Source organism: Aphelocoma coerulescens, chromosome 9, assembly GCF_041296385.1.
Source record: "Aphelocoma coerulescens isolate FSJ_1873_10779 chromosome 9, UR_Acoe_1.0, whole genome shotgun sequence".
Lineage (NCBI taxonomy): Eukaryota > Metazoa > Chordata > Aves > Passeriformes > Corvidae > Aphelocoma > Aphelocoma coerulescens.
In genome coordinates this window covers 8,008,800-8,024,575 of record NC_091023.1, presented here as the reverse complement: position 1 = coordinate 8,024,575, position 15,776 = coordinate 8,008,800, and the positions used below count along the sequence as shown (strand labels likewise).

Sequence of the window (15,776 nt, the reverse complement as noted above, 5' to 3'; positions counted from 1 at the left end):
GTACAGCAAAAGTGTCTCAGGGACTGCTGTGGCTGGTGTTACAATTACTGCAAGCTCTCTGCTGGCCTGCAGATGTTTAGCTTGTCTCCTGAGCAGTCAGCATAGCCTCTTGTTTTGAAGAGGGCAAACTGAATAACAAGGAAGTCAAGGACACTATAAAGGAGACTGAAAACAAGTTGCTTGGCACTGATTTTGACATCAATACTGATGGAAGCAGAGGGTGGCTTTAGTGCAAATGTAACATCTTTGCCTTAGCTTTCACTTTATGAAGCTGTTAGGTTTAGCTCATGCCTATAATAGACTATGCAAATGCTGATTCTCTTTATTGATTTGTATACACAAATATATGTTTGCTCACACTAGGAAAGTTAATTCATAAGATTCTAAGCATTCAATTTCAGCACAGTGCTTTGACCTAAAAGTCCAGATAAGCTGAGTTTCCTTTTGACAAAAATCTATACAATGGCAGTGATGTTTCTATTCCCTCATTCTTTTCGCCATGTACCCCTAGATCAGACTTAAAAAGCAGTTAGAGCACTCAGAATAAACACATCTGTTTGTGTCCTGTGCTGCCTCCATTTCTCTGTAGCAGTTATTCTTTTATCATGAATGGCTTATCAAACGTCAACTCCACATCTCTCCAGACAACTAAAGGCTGTAGATCATATAGTAAACTACTCCACTGTCAGCTGGCATCATAAACCACAAGGAACCAGTTGTTCAGGATGTCATCCAGCCTCTGACCAGAGGCAAGATGAAAGCTGAACTCTGACCTGAGAGAGTGATTGAGAATACACTGTTTGTCACTGTCTAAAGAAAACATGAACCGCCTCCACTGGCATCCAGACTTTCTAAATTTAGTTCCATGCTGAAGTCCTGAGATTATTGAAACCTTTCAAAGATGAGATGATAATGCTTTGTGTTTTACCCAAGGACAAAGTTTAATCATGTCCCTCCCAAGAGGACCTTACAGCACATTTCTAAAATGACAAAATTCCGGCTGTGTAAATTTGGACAGGAGACAGTCATTCAGATTTTTTTGCTCATATAAATGGGATCAGCAACCTAAGTGTGTCAGCTCAGAAATTCATCCTGCTAAAACACTCCATCACAATATCTGGCAGTTTACCTTCAGATAATTATGGTGCTCTCTGTATGTGTTTTCAAACACTGACCTTCCATGCATATATTTCACACGTTTCTCATGACCCAGGAGTAGCTGCCGTTATGAAAACATTAGAGTCAGAACTGAAAGCTTGGTGGTGCTGCTGCTGCAAGTGACTGGCAATACACATCAGCCTGTGCTGGGCTTTGACATAATTTCCAAATGCCCTACCAAGAGGATGAAAACGCAGCACCTCCTCTAAAACAGCAATTCTTGGCAGTCTCTCTTCCCTCATCTTCTTCATTTTCCCTCCCCAGCACACACTGGGAATTAGTCAGTGTGGTGCTCTCCACCCCATATTTCAGTACCTTTTCAGAGAGGAGCCTGCCATCATTCTACACCAAAGCTTCTCCTCCTAGCACCTGCCTCTGAGCAGATTCTTGCACCTCCCTCTCTGAAATAACTGGTGTAACTTTTAGCTCAGGATCCACTGCTGTAAAATGTAGAGCTCAAGTCAGAGATGGAAGTTTAGTGCAGTTGTTCCATTTCCTCCCACAGAGACAGGTCTACAAGGTCTAAGTCAGTGGTGAAACAGCAAGACTTAAGGATTCGGGAGCTTGATGTTTATTCATCTGCCCCTAAAGCTATCCCACAGCTTGCATATGGGGCTCCAGCCCTTGCCACTGAACGCAAAGGGAAGACTGAACTCTTCAAAAATCCTGGACACATAGCTTTAGAGGGCATCTTCTCTGTGAGGCAATCCTTGTGAAGCTTTCCAAAGAAGAAATGTCACTGATATTTTTTCTTCCCAGTTGAGCCCAGTGTTTTCAGCTCAACCCAGAAACTAGGAAACATGTATATAAAAAAAAATCTAAATTACATAAATTTTAGGGCATTTAATCCATTATAACTGAGTATTAATGTTTTCTTATCCTTGCCTATTGCTGCCTGCTTGTTTAAGTGCTCACTGCTGACAGTGTAATGTCAGCCTGGGCAGCACTGACTCACAGCAGTGTCACAGCAAGAAAGCCTACAAAATACACATCTTTCTATACATTTATGCCATGAGGACTAACATCTGCATGGCCCTGCATGACTGCAGAGGTCAGGCAATATGTGTGAACTTGGAGGAGTAGAATCTCCAAATGACATGAACCAAACAAATGGCCCAAGGTCAGAGACAAAGTCACTTCACTCTGCAATGGAGGTTAAAGAGTCCTGACTAAATTCTTTGAGCTGACCACCCAACCATGTTTCATTTCACATCCCTCTCAGGAGTCATTAAATATTTCTTCAAGTGCAGCATAATGTATTCAGTGCTTAGTTTTTATTCTCATAGCAAATTTATCAATTCTGTAAACCAAGTTTGATAAGCACTCCCCCAAAAAAAGAAGTCTCTTCTTCCCCCATTTTATTGGGAAAAAAGCTGAGGCTATCTTCTTCCCCATAAGACATTCATTACTTATGCATCCTCCTAATTTAAAACATGGATAGAATTTTTTTTTTGAAATCACCACAATAAAAGATGACCTGGCCAGATTTAAGTTTGTGTTTGGAACTCCAAAACTGGTTTGGTGAACTCTTAAAAGATACTTCTGATAGAAAAAGCTATTGCAGTGATATGACACTGTGTGTAAGAAACTACTACGTTGCCTAGCAATTCCCAGCTGCTTCACCATTATTTTAAACGTCATTTCTCTCTGTTTGAAAAGCTCAGCAAAATCCACAAGCAACAAAACTGAGTCAGTTCAAAGTGACTTACACTGTGAAACATCTCTAGTTTCCCACATATCTGCAGAATTACAATATTTTGCTTTCTCTCCTTCCAGTTTTAATTACAACACTAAACTGTTCCACAAAAATACCAACAAAAACAACAAATAAAAAAGTAGGTTATGTGCTTCACAGCTTATTGTAATGCAATTACACCAAGGTGACAGGAGCCAATATTCCCTCTGATAATAGCATAACCATAATAGGGAAAGAATGTGTATATATTTACTTTACTGACTCGGAGGTTACTGACTAAATCAGAGCCACAGTATTGACCAGGCACTATTTGCTATTTCCAGACTTCAGCACTGAGACCACTCTGCATATCACAGAGCTGTCTGCTCTATAAGGCAACAGAGTCTAAATACCTGGGGTACTAAACCTCACAGATCACACCTCCCATGCAAGCTCAAAAGACCAATCCCTCCCCATCTCTGTTTTCACCCTGATGTCCTATTCCTCATACCAGCACCATCCTATTATGTCACGATGCAGCTTGTATCCAGTGCAAATTCCAGATCCACCACTCATTATTTCCGCTGTGGGGCTTAAAAGGGCAGTAGATGCTGCATAAACCACAGGGGAAAAGAAAAATTAAGATAGCAGGTGTTTGGAATCCAAGCTGCTGCTTCCCATCAATAAAGTAACACCATTTGCAGCCAATTTTAGTTTTCTCCTTTTTGTCCCATTGTGGGGTGAGTGACAGTATTGTACCAGCACAGAATGTGCAGATTGATAAATAAAGAAATGAGAAGAATTTCATCTTATGATGAGAGGTGGTTAGAGCTAACTGTCTTAAACTGATGGTTGACTTCCTGATGAAAGATACAGCCCCCTGGTTCAAGCAGTATGTTCATTTATAAATGTTTACTAAGTTTTCATGAAAATTCATTAATGGGAGCTACATAATCAAGAAAATAAGGTTAGAGCAGGGCAAACATTAGCAGCAATCAATTTATCTGACATGTTTAGCCACTTTTGTGCAAGCAGTCTCCCTTTTTAAAGACAGATTGACCCACTTCATTTTGAAACAGCATTTTAGCTTTCTGAGTTCTCATACATGGGTTGCTGTGTTGCCACAGGAATTGCTTTTTTGTACAGGACATGCAACTGGTTAAATAATTTGTTCTCTGGATTTGTATGACATTTGCATGAACACTTCATACAAATTACTTCACCTCTCCACAAGCATTGTGCATGACCATTCCCACAGACAAGAAATAAAATGGGGAAAAAAATCATCCAAGGAAAGTGATCCTCCTGCAAGTACATGGTCACAACTACATCTCTGAAGAAAGCACACACTTGTGCATCAAAAAGCTGGATGCATCTTGCAGTAACACAATCATCTTCCTCTTTCATGCCCATGTCAGAGGAAAACACTATTCTGTTCCACAGCCAAACGCCATAGATGCTCCAGAGCTGCAGTGACTGAAAGATAGACCACGTATGGGTAGCACCCAAACCAAATCCATAATATCTACAAGCAGCCCCCAAAACTTATACAATAGTCAAGAAGGTAATATTGCTCTGAAACCAGTCTTTGCCATGCCAGTCAGGCATCAAAGAGGGAGGAGTTTTGAGCAAGAGACCTTAAATAGCTCAACCTCCTGAAATTCCCTAAAATGCCAAATTAAAATGTTTCCCTCACCTTCAAATTCCCATTCCCTTCTAAAAAATTAACTAACCCAAACAATGGAGACCAAAGGATCATGGATTCAATTGGAAAATAAGTATTTTTAATTAAGAGGAAATTGCTTTCAGATTAAATGAAGGGGGAATGACAAAAGGAGGAGAAAGAGGAGGAATGAGGAAAGATGCTCTAATTGCTCTCCTGTATTGAGAACATATAGCCTCACAAAAGGATTTCCTACTCCTCAAGAAAGAGCTCTTTGATTCATTTAATTAGTAACAAAGCATGAATATGACCACAATATTTTCACTCCTATATGTCCCTGCCATAATTACAAATCCACCAGGTTTACTGACCTTAGCAAGAAGGATATTGAAAGGATGGGAAAAAAGCCTTCACATTTTATTGCTTCCACTCTAGTACATTATAGTAAATTACAGCCAGGTATTATTTTTAAAAACTTCACAGCAGAAACCAAGAATATCTGTTGATGCTTGAATTTATCTTTATACCCATGAAATAATTTCTATTTAGAAAATTGTATTGTTTGTCCTAGGCATCATATAATTTACAGGTCTGCTATTAAGCTCCTGACATTTTTGTGCTAACCCCCAACAATGCTGCTAACCCTACAAATCTGTAATTATTCACAACTTTTAAAGAACGGATTGACTTTGGGGAATCAGGACAGCAAACAAAAGCCTATTATTACCTGTAGAGAAAATAAAAAAGTCTTAAAACAAATTTCTTAAAATAAGAAATTATTTGGATTCCCCCTTAGCTGTTCAATATGCAAGGCACCAAACTGCATCCACTTCTCTCGTAACTCATCAGTTTTTGTGGGCTACTGCCCTTTGTAGAGGCTGGTGGTGATCTACAAAGTGTATTTGAGCCCTGAGGGTGTGAGCTACTCCTGACCTTTCACAGCTGATATAAGAGAGCAGAGCTGCCTCTCTTCTCTTAGTCACACACGAACTCTCCTACAGAGGCATACACATATATTATACCTCTTTTTTCAGCATGGAAACATTCCTAAAAAATCATTTTCTTACTCTAGTAAGTAAGCATTCCATCTTTTGCTAGCAAAACCTTGATCACCAAAATTATATAGAGACAGAGCTCTCCTGGGGCAGTGGATGAGGCCTGCCATACTTCTGTATCCTCTACTACAGCCTTTTACACTGTATTTTATGCAAAGCAGACTTAGACCACTTCTGTATCTTATGTCAACAGAAACATTCTGTGGTATGCACCAGCCACAAATGCTCTGTCCTAGCCTTTAGTCTATTGAGAATAGCTGCTACAGAGCTAGAAAACCACTCCAACTAACCCACAACACACTTCCAGAAGGTTTCACTTCCAAGTCCAAAAAAGAGAAAAATACCATTCAACATTATTAAAAAAGAAACAGTTGAAATTGCTTCTGCTTCTAGTTTGAGTCACACTAGGCTGTGCCCAAGAGCAGCAGGTCACAGTGAGAAGTTCATTCATTGGTATTCAAAAGGCACCAAGAAAGACCCCTTTTTTTTTTCTGGCCTCTATAAACATACAACAGGAAGGGAAAGAGGTAGCAATATTGGGAACCTGCTTACCAGCAGGAGAAAAACAAACTTATTCCAATATTTTCCTTACCTTTACTCCAGAGGTATCACAGCAGTTCCAACACTAGTTTTGAAATGCTACCTGGCTTTATATTCCCCTGACATCCTGTGGCCAACAGGCAGAAGATGGCATTAAAGAGTGAGGTGGGTGAGAATCATCCTCACTAAATGCAAGGCCAACAGTTAGAGATAACAAGGCACCAAACAACAGTAATTAGCAATAATAGCAAGCACCTTGTTTCTACCCTTGCTGCTTCTTTAGCCAAAACCACCTCCTGTGGGGAGAATTAAGAACAAACAGCTGTGGGGCTGGGATTGAGGATTTAACAGTAAGGCCAGTGAGGCAAATGCTGTAAGTCTTATGGTCCTCTTCCCTCACTTTTGTAGAAAGCATCTAAACGATCTATTTATTGATAAATCAGACACAGATGTGGGCAAGCCCCCAGCATCCAGAAACCCACTGCTTGATTTTGCAGAGATCCCAGGGACACCTCACAGCCCCCTTAAGATCTAACTTTTGTTCCAGCTGGTTCCTTAAGGCCAGATCTTCAGCATGCATAAATCATTCCAAGCTCCAGTGAATCCCTTGTAAAACCACCATAAACGGAGAAACCAGCCCCTTTTACCTCTCCTTGCAATCCCAGGTGTTTGTTTCCTTTTCATCCAGCACTTGTGCTGCTGAATGCTAATGAGATGAGAGGTGATTCATTCCCAATCAACCATCTCCAGAATAATTAGCATGAGCATCTAACCTTCACTCCCCCTGCTTTTTTAGGTACTACACATCCTCTGCTATCCACAGACACTGGGATATGGTGTGGAGTATTTCAGCTGTATCCCAGCTGCAATTATTTTCTCAAGTATTCAAGACATTTTGAAGAATCACAACCACCCCTTAGTGTTCTGATGGAAATGAAGTTGTTATTTTTCTATATAATTATTTCATCATATTTATTACTTAAACCATCTCTAAGAACAAAAGCTACACAGCTAAAGCAAAGCTTCATTTCACCAGGTGCTCTCCTGACAGTTTGAGGAAAGCTATTTAGGAAAAAAAAAAAAAAGAAAAAGAAACCCTTTTCTTTTAACATCACTGCTCTGACAACCACAAAGGCTGCCTGACATTCTTGATAGCTCTATTTATGATGTTACATTATCCTGCAACTGTGAGGAATGCTGTTTCTACTAACCAGGCTTAGGTCTAAATAGAGCTGTGAGACAAACTCTCTTTCCAGCCGTGTGACCTCCTGGAGAGTGAACAAAAAGGGAATCAGAAACTACTGAAGGGTTGCAAAGATGGAAACAGTCAGTGTGCCACTTGGTCCCTCACCTGGAGGCCAGTGTGCCTCAGGAATCCTCAGACAGGGAAGTTTCCCTGGTGGGGAAACAGCAAATCTATCACCCAGCTGTGAACTATGGCAACATACACACAGATTAAGAAAGCCAATTCAGCAGCTTGGATCCTTTCTTTTATATTCCTTCAAGTAGAAGAGATCTTGATGGATTGTGGCCTTTTGGAACTTTAAGACAGAAAAAGTAAGGCACTAGATTCCATAACAAGAGAATCACAGCCTGTAAAACCCCAGGTGGCCAGCTGTCTGCAGTTACCAGATTTGCTCTCTCTTTTAGGCTTTTTATCCTGCCTCACACCCCTATCAAATCACAAAATCATGCACAGAAACTTCAGAAGGATGTTCATATTGTCTCAGTGCCCACACTCACACAACATGTTTCTTACCTCTCAGAAAATACAGATACGGTTGGATGGAGCTCCATCCTACAACCAGTACAATAATATTTGGTGTTTATAAAGGATTTGTCATAAATAAAATATTTTCAAAGGACATCACAACCATTATCATCATTTTACAAATAGAAAAAGTGAGGTAAAGTGGTAAAAAAGTGGTAAAAGAGGTAAAGCAGGGGGGAGCTGGAACCAAATATTCCATGTTCCTGCTTGATCATGCTGCCAAATACATCCCAGCAGAGATAACTTTTTGTTAGTCTCTAGGGGAAATTATAAGAAGTTGTGTTAGGAAATAAACTGGATAAATAGAGCAAGTGAAAAGGACTAAGATTTTAAATCCTCTGATTTTAAGGACTATGAACTGGGGGAGGTTGGCTCCGTTATTTAACTGGTTTCAGTCAATTTGTAAGGTTTTTAGCCCAACTTCTTAATAGAAAACACACAAAACAGAGCTGGTGTGATTGTGCTTTCTATTCCCACTAATATTCTTTGAATCTGCTAGTTAATTTAAACCAAGTATAGAAAAGGTGTGGAAGTTTCAAAGGTAATTATATTTCCATAGATCTTAAGACTGGAACCAGATTAGTCCTGTCACTCAAAGACCCTGACAGATATGGCAGCAGACAGAACTTACAGAAGAAAGATGACAAAACCATTTTTTAAATCTATTTTTGGTGTTCATTTGTTAATTTATCTTCAATTTCCTGTTGTCACTGTATGCATGAGTTTGCATTTCAGAGTACTGGACAATTTGAACACTGAGAGTCTGTCTAAAAGTGCAGCAGGTTCTCAGTTAAGAGCTATGCTTCCAACCACATTGAAATCTATGTAGATGAGTAGCAGTAAAAATAACAGCTTTTAACAGCTATTAACTGGGTTTCTGGATGATTATTATCATTAAACAACTAGTTTATCAAATTAAAATAATTAATTGATCCAATCAAATTTCCAAATAAATGAACTTTTAAAGCTTTTACTATTTCATAATTACAAGACAAAATTTTCACTATTTTTATTCCATTAAGTTCAGAACTTCAGGGACTAAGCCTCCTCTGTTTTATAAATGCTTGGTCTTAATTTGACCAAGAATTTCCAAAATTAGCCCAGAAAGCCACCCACGTCCTGGGCTGAAGCACAAGCAGCATGGCCAGCAGGGCAAGGGAGGGGATTCTGCCCCTCTGCTCTTCCCTTGTGGGACCCCACCTGCAGTGCTGCATCCCAACATACAAGGGACCACTGACCTGTTGGATCAGACCCAGAGGAGGCCACGAAGATGAATCAGAGAGCTGGGGCACCTCTGCAATGGAGACAGGCTGAGAGAGCTGGGGTTGTTCAGCCTGGAGAAGAGAAGGCTCCAGGGAGGCCTTAGAGCAGCTTCCAGTACCCAAAGGGGCTACAAGAGAAAAGGAGAGGACTTCTGACAAGGGCATATAGTGACAGGAGAAGAGGGAATGGATCCACACTGACAGAGGATAGATTTAGATCAGATATAAGGAAGAAATCCTTCTCTGTGAGGGTGGTGAGGCCCTGGCACAGACTGCCCAGAGGAGCTGTGGTTGTTCCACCCCTGGAAGTGTTTCAATGCCAGGTTGGATGGGGCTTTGAGCAGCCTGGGATAGTGGAATGTTACCCTGCACATGAAAAGGGGGTTGGTAGGAGATGATATTTAAGGTCCCTTCCAACACAAACTGTTCTACAATTCTGTGATTTCTGTGGAAATCTTGTGAAGCAGCAAATTTTACAGTTTCAAAATCCAAAGACATTCAGTCTAATACCATCATCTGAGGCTGAGGCTGTGTTCTCTGGTACATTTTGCAGTACTGATACGGGTAAGCTATTTGCTGTTCAGACAGTTGAGATCTCTGAGCAGTTCTGATAGCAAGGTGAAGAGTGGAATACAGATGCAATGGTGTGTTCACACACTGAGAGGTAAAGACATGGCTTGCAGAATGCATGTTTTGTGGATTCTTGCTTCTGGAGTGAAGTCACAGACATTCTCTTTGTCTGGTGACTCCTATTCCAGAGGAAGTGCCAGAAAATGAGTTGTTCAGTCCCATCTCAGCTATGCCAGACAAATAGCTTGGAAATTCACTCCAGAAAATTATTCTCTATTGACAAGGGAATGAACTATTACACAATGGGGTAGATTCTGCTTACTCTTACTGTGGATTAACACCAGTGTTGCTGAGATAAAAATATGACCCCAAGGGCCATTTCCATCTCTCCTTCTCATGATCCATTTTCTTGCAACAGAGCCATAAGGTTATGAATCCAGTGACTTAGCTGAAAGAGGAGCTCCTAGAGACAATGAAGAAAGTTCTTATTCAAATGCATGGATCTTCACTAAAAACAGACAAGGATAAATTACTGTCAAGCTATTTGCTTTATAATGTGCTCCATTGTCTCTCAGAACTAAAGACTCCACTTTTCTACACTTGCATGTGCAATTTAGCCATTACTGTATTGTACTTGTTGGAATGTCAATTTAAGAATCTAAATTTGTTTTTTTTTTTTTAATCACGGGCAAACAAACTTTCTGTCTCTCTTTCAGTTTCTTTTTCCCTTTTATTGCTAGTTGTTCAATTTCTTCGTAACTCCAGTTTTTGTTTCAGTCCCTGGAAATTCCCTGTTCCTCAAGGTTATCTTGTCCTGCCATCTAGCGAGCCCTATGCAGGATAACACGCTCTTCACTGAGCCTAGGGACAGCTGAAGAGCTAAAAAACAGGGCAGGGGGCTTGAAAACCTTTATCTCCTGTACATTTGTTCTTTCACAAAACCTACAGATAAAAGGCTCCATCACGTTGTAGATTAATGTATCTTTTCCCTAAACAGCTAAACCTATTATTGTAATTTACTGTTTGATTTTGAAGAAGTTTAACAGGTTCCATCCTGTGACAGACAGTAATTTAAGCGTTACCCACTGATGTATTCTAGAGGTTTTGATGCAGGCACGAGTGTCTCCTTTCAATAGGAGTGCTCCTGGGATGGGGACTTGGGGAGAAAGATTCTGTTGTGCCAAGGTAATGAAACTGCCAGGATGATGTTTCGATGGGAAGCAGGCTACATAGATATTAACGAGAAAATCTCTTGCTGTTTGAGGATAAAAAACCAAAAATATTTCCTGCAAGCAGCTGAACTTCACTTTGGTTAATAAAGCAGATTTCAGTCTCATTTGGACCAGGTAGCCACTGGTTTTACTGTGTTAGATGACTGTGCTATACACACAACCCATTAATAAGTATTTCTTAATACACTTGCTGTCAGATCCAAAGGCCATTGCAGTCAATGAAAAGACTTTCAATGGCTTTAAACTGGCTTTAGTCCAGGTCCTTATTCACTACAGAATTCTTAATTGAAAATTAAAAGATGCAAGTGAAAAAAACAATCAGACCTGAAAGGGTAAGAGCATTTTTCAACCAAAGTGCTACTCAGGTATGTGTTGGGATTAGATTGGAATTAAAGCCCCATGAATAAAATCGGCACCCACAAGAAGAAGGGTCAGCACACAGCTTAAAACAAATACTAACAGGGTGAAATATCCAATTAGTGCTACTATTGCAGAAACCTTCTTTAAACAACACAAAGTATCTAAGAGAACACCACAGGAAAAGAAAAGAAAACTAAACCAGAAGGATCTCATATTTTCTACCTCCTAGAACTGACTTAACTTCCATAGAATGTACATGGCCTTGGTCAAGATTAGCAGTTTCATTTTTCTGTCTTTGTGGGACTTTCTGAAACACACCAGGCAATGTTTGAATGCACACACATGAAAAAGAAAAAAAACAGCAAACTGATCACTTCAATCTTCCATTATTACTATTTGTTTGGGTGATAGGTGGAAAACAAGCACTACTCTCAAATCAAAAGGTTTGGTAATTTCAGAGCTGCATTGCCAAGTTAGCATAATGCCTTTAGGGTCTGCCATGAAAAATTTGTTCACTTGAAAGTATTTTCTGCCTTGAAAAAGATTTTATAAGCAAAATCACATTTTCACTTGCTGCAAAGGGCATACAGGTTTTTATCTACATGGATATATACTTTCCCAAGTCCTAAGAGACATGATGTAAAAAAGTACTTGAAAATGTACTTCTAAGCTACTTCCAGAAATGTAATATCCTTAAACTGACTGCCACAGTTCAGTGCAGTGCAAAAACATAAACCAAATCCAGAAGCAAACATCAATTTACACAGCAGAAAAGTGCTTTACATTACAGCTATTGAAAGCCATTCAGAAAAGCAAGTTTAATCTCAAATCACCTTCCATGTAATCATGCTCTTTGTAATAATGCAACATACAAACAGGGGCAAAAATTACTTTGTAGAAATGACAGCTACAGCCAGTAATAAATGGAGCTCTTTTCTTTCTCCAGTTTGAGTTTATGAATTTCAACATCATGTTCTTTCATAATGACAACCAAGACAGACCCCACTGAATATTTTCCTGCATCAAGGAGTTCTGGTTTATTCAAAGCACAATGTTCTAAAAAACCTGAGGTTCCTATGATCATATATATATCAATATATCAATATATTATAGATATATTTGTCTACCTGTGTCTCCATTAGTAAGTTTTGAACTTACTGGTCTGTTTACAATTTGACAAAAAGGTTGGAATCCAAATGATGTTAATTTCCTAAAATTACATCAAACCCAGCTGGAATGAGGAGACAGATTGATTTAGCATTCTGGAGAGAAAAAGACTGCAAAAGGGATTTTAGCCTGCTATTAGATATCAGCTACTCCACCCCATGCAGGGTATAATCCTCCCATGCAGGACATAAATCTTGAGAAAATCAAGTCTCATCAGCTCTGCTGTTGACAGGAGCTGTTTTGCCTGCACTCTTGCTTGTTGTGTTAACAACTCTCTCACACTTTGGACATGCCAGTTTATTCGGTGGCAGACTTGAGGTGCAGCTGCCTGAGCCAGGCACTGGGGCAAGCCTGCAGGCCCAGCATCTGGGCTGGGATGCTGTGTGCAAACCCCAGCCAAGATCTGAATCAAACACTAACTGACACGACTTCAGGAGCAATGACTTTTAGTAGATTGCACATCTATCCACAGAAAGCCTCTGAGCTCCATCAGCCAGCAGCTGTGCCTTAAGTCACTGCAGTTGACTCTGGGAGCCTGGTAGATGGAGCACAGTAGGAACAGATGCAGGCAGAATCTTTCAAGGAACAAATTCCTGCTTGCTCCAAGAGGAAGATATTAAACACAGAACTTTACAGCAAAACTAAACCAACACTCTCCTGAACTTCCAAACCACAAGGATTTTTCCTCAAAGTTTATTAACTGCTAGAGAGGTTGGACTTGGGTGTCAGAGACCTCAAACACGGAGGCAGAGATAACGCTTTGTGTATTCATTTTAAATGTGGTATTGTATAATTTTAATAAACAATTTCAGGATGCAGGTATTTACTAATGTGCAGGGGATTTGCTTTGTTTCCATGTGTTTGCTGAAGAGTCTCAAATCTAGTCAGAAATATTTTCAAGGTGTTTAATTTCTAGAATTTAGCCATTTATTTCTTCAAGTTTATGGAATTCAAGGGAAATCCTGGCTTTACTGAATTCACTGAGGAAACATCCTCATACTTCAAACTATCGAATAAATAAGAAAAGTATCAAAAGTATCTTGATAGGACAAATAAATCTAGCTGAAAAAGATTTGGTATATAGGCAAACTTCCAAGCAGATTTTATATATAGGAAATCCATAAATGTGAAAAAGTCTACTTTGGAAAAGAATTCCCTCATCAGGTAGAAATAAAGATGTATTCATTTTACCATCTCCCTTCACTTTCTTGCAGAGGGCAAGAGAGAAACATTTGTCTCCTGTCTTCTTCAAAGTTTAACATCACATAATGTCAGGACTCTGCCAAGGTGAAATTTGGCATAAATAGTGCAACACATCAATCATTTTCTAAAAATCACAGTACATTTTCTCTGTTTTTTCTCTATTTCAGTATTTGTATCAAGAAGTCAAAATATATGGAGGCTGTGCTTAAGGCCACTGTCACACATTACATTAGTGCTGCTGCAGACAAATTTTCATTGATTTTCTACTTCTTTTTATGTATATATATATATATACTTTTATATATTCTTTCAAATAAGCCAGAAAATATTCAGTCATTTTGTAGTTGGGACCAGAACAGCATGATTACATAGGCTTAAAAGTTCTACTGCAACTTCTGAGTTTGTTTTCTGCTGTTGCCAACATTGCCAACAACAGCAAAAGACCACCTGCAACTCCCTGGTCCACACTCACATCTTCACACCTGTCTACTGACAAGTGGCACAGAGCATATAAAACTTAGCCAGGGATTGTTGGCAGGTTATGTCCTATGAGAAGCACCCCAGGTCAATTTCAGGACAACATGACAGAAATCAAGGCATGTCCAGAGGTATCAGAAATTAGTGTGTCGAGCATAGCTGTTGAATAAAGAAAAATCAGTGCTAATCACAATATTTTTAGGAGGGGGGAACAGGGAGAACAAAACCATCTGTATTTTAACCCAGCACAAATGCTGGGTTCTATTTCTTCCCACACTCAGAACACAAGACTGGTCAGAGCTGATGCCAGAGAGCAAAGAAGGAATTTTATTCCTTACAAGCCCTTGTAGCAGGAGGGCACAGCTGCAGTCCTGGTATCCTTCTAAAAGAGGTGCCAGAAATCCTGCCCTGACCCAGCTGCCTCCCAGGCACTGAGTGTGGCTGTGGTCTTCAGATGAGCACCAGACTTATGCTGAACAACATTTTAGGCTGGAGATTCCATTGTGGTTTCACAATCTTCCCCCAAGATGAGGGGACACTTCTAAAAGATGTTTGGATGTTTTGCTACCAGATTGTTCAGATAAAAGAGCTCCTTTGTGCAGTGATGGAGCTGCTGTGGGTATTAAAGTTTTCTGAAAATGCTGTTGTAATAATTCCAACTTGGTGGTACCAGGAACTTCTGCCTTGTAGAGATCAAGGCACTGCTAACTGGTGATACCGTGTCTTTACACACAACCCACTTCACTGAGTTCAGAATCAAGCCTTCACTGTCCAGGAAGACCCAGTTCTACACTTCAGATATGGGGTACTCTGTACCTTGCCTCTGGCAAATTTTTGAACCTTTTGTTTTGCCAAAAGGTTAAAAACCCTCAAAACAAAACAGAATCAACAACAAAAAAAACACACAACATAAGAAACCTCTGTACATTTTAATCCAGTAAGTGGTTGAAAACCCTGCACCACCTGACAAAGGCACAAGACAGAGTGTGGAATGCATCCTCAAATCAGAAAGAGCTGCTGACCCAGCACATGAAGTCATTGCTGCCTGAAGAGATCCTGGCCAGACTCCCACTGAGAAGCCGAGAGAGCTCCAGTTTCATTCTGATTGCTCTTAGCAGGAACGTAAATCAGGGTGGCTCAAGAAAGGTAAGTGAAGTCTCAACATAGAGATCACACTCAACTCTTGCTCGCCTGTCCTCACCCAGAACTGTGAAACACTCCACAGTGTTGTGCTCTCAGGGTGTCTCCTGGCTACACTTCCTCCCAGGCAGGCAATTTGGCAATACAATGTGAACTTTAGCTAGGAATTGAGATTTAAATAAGACACAACCATACCGTAAAGTCCCACGGAGTATCGTGATGGATCTGAGCCTGTAGCTCCTCTAGGATTGCATCAGTTCAGTGTGTTTCCAGGGGTATAAATGCACTACCATAGCAGTGCAAAAGGAGAAGAGAGGTAGGTGGGAAAGGAGTGCGGTGAATTGTGAAATAATGTTTTACAGATCAAAATACTGATACTTCCAACTGGGGGCTTCCATGCAGTGGCAGATTTCACTCTACCAGCTCCATATTTTAGGAAACCTAAACACTGAGCATTCGTCCTTTCTATGCCACCAACACATTATAGCTTCTGTGCCCTTACT

General features: G+C 40.1%; 1 long non-coding RNA gene across 11 annotated transcripts in view; it reads right to left on the bottom strand.

Annotated features, from left to right (window-relative positions):
- LOC138114718 (uncharacterized) overlaps window positions 1–6,315 on the bottom strand; it is a 216,402-nt gene extending 210,087 nt beyond the window's left edge. For all 11 annotated transcript variants that reach the window (XR_011152753.1, XR_011152754.1, XR_011152752.1 and 8 more), the window contains exon 1: window positions 6,144–6,315. This is a non-coding gene — a long non-coding RNA (uncharacterized lncRNA). The remainder of the gene's footprint in view (window positions 1–6,143) is intronic.
- Window positions 6,316–15,776: the final 9,461 nt, after the last annotated feature.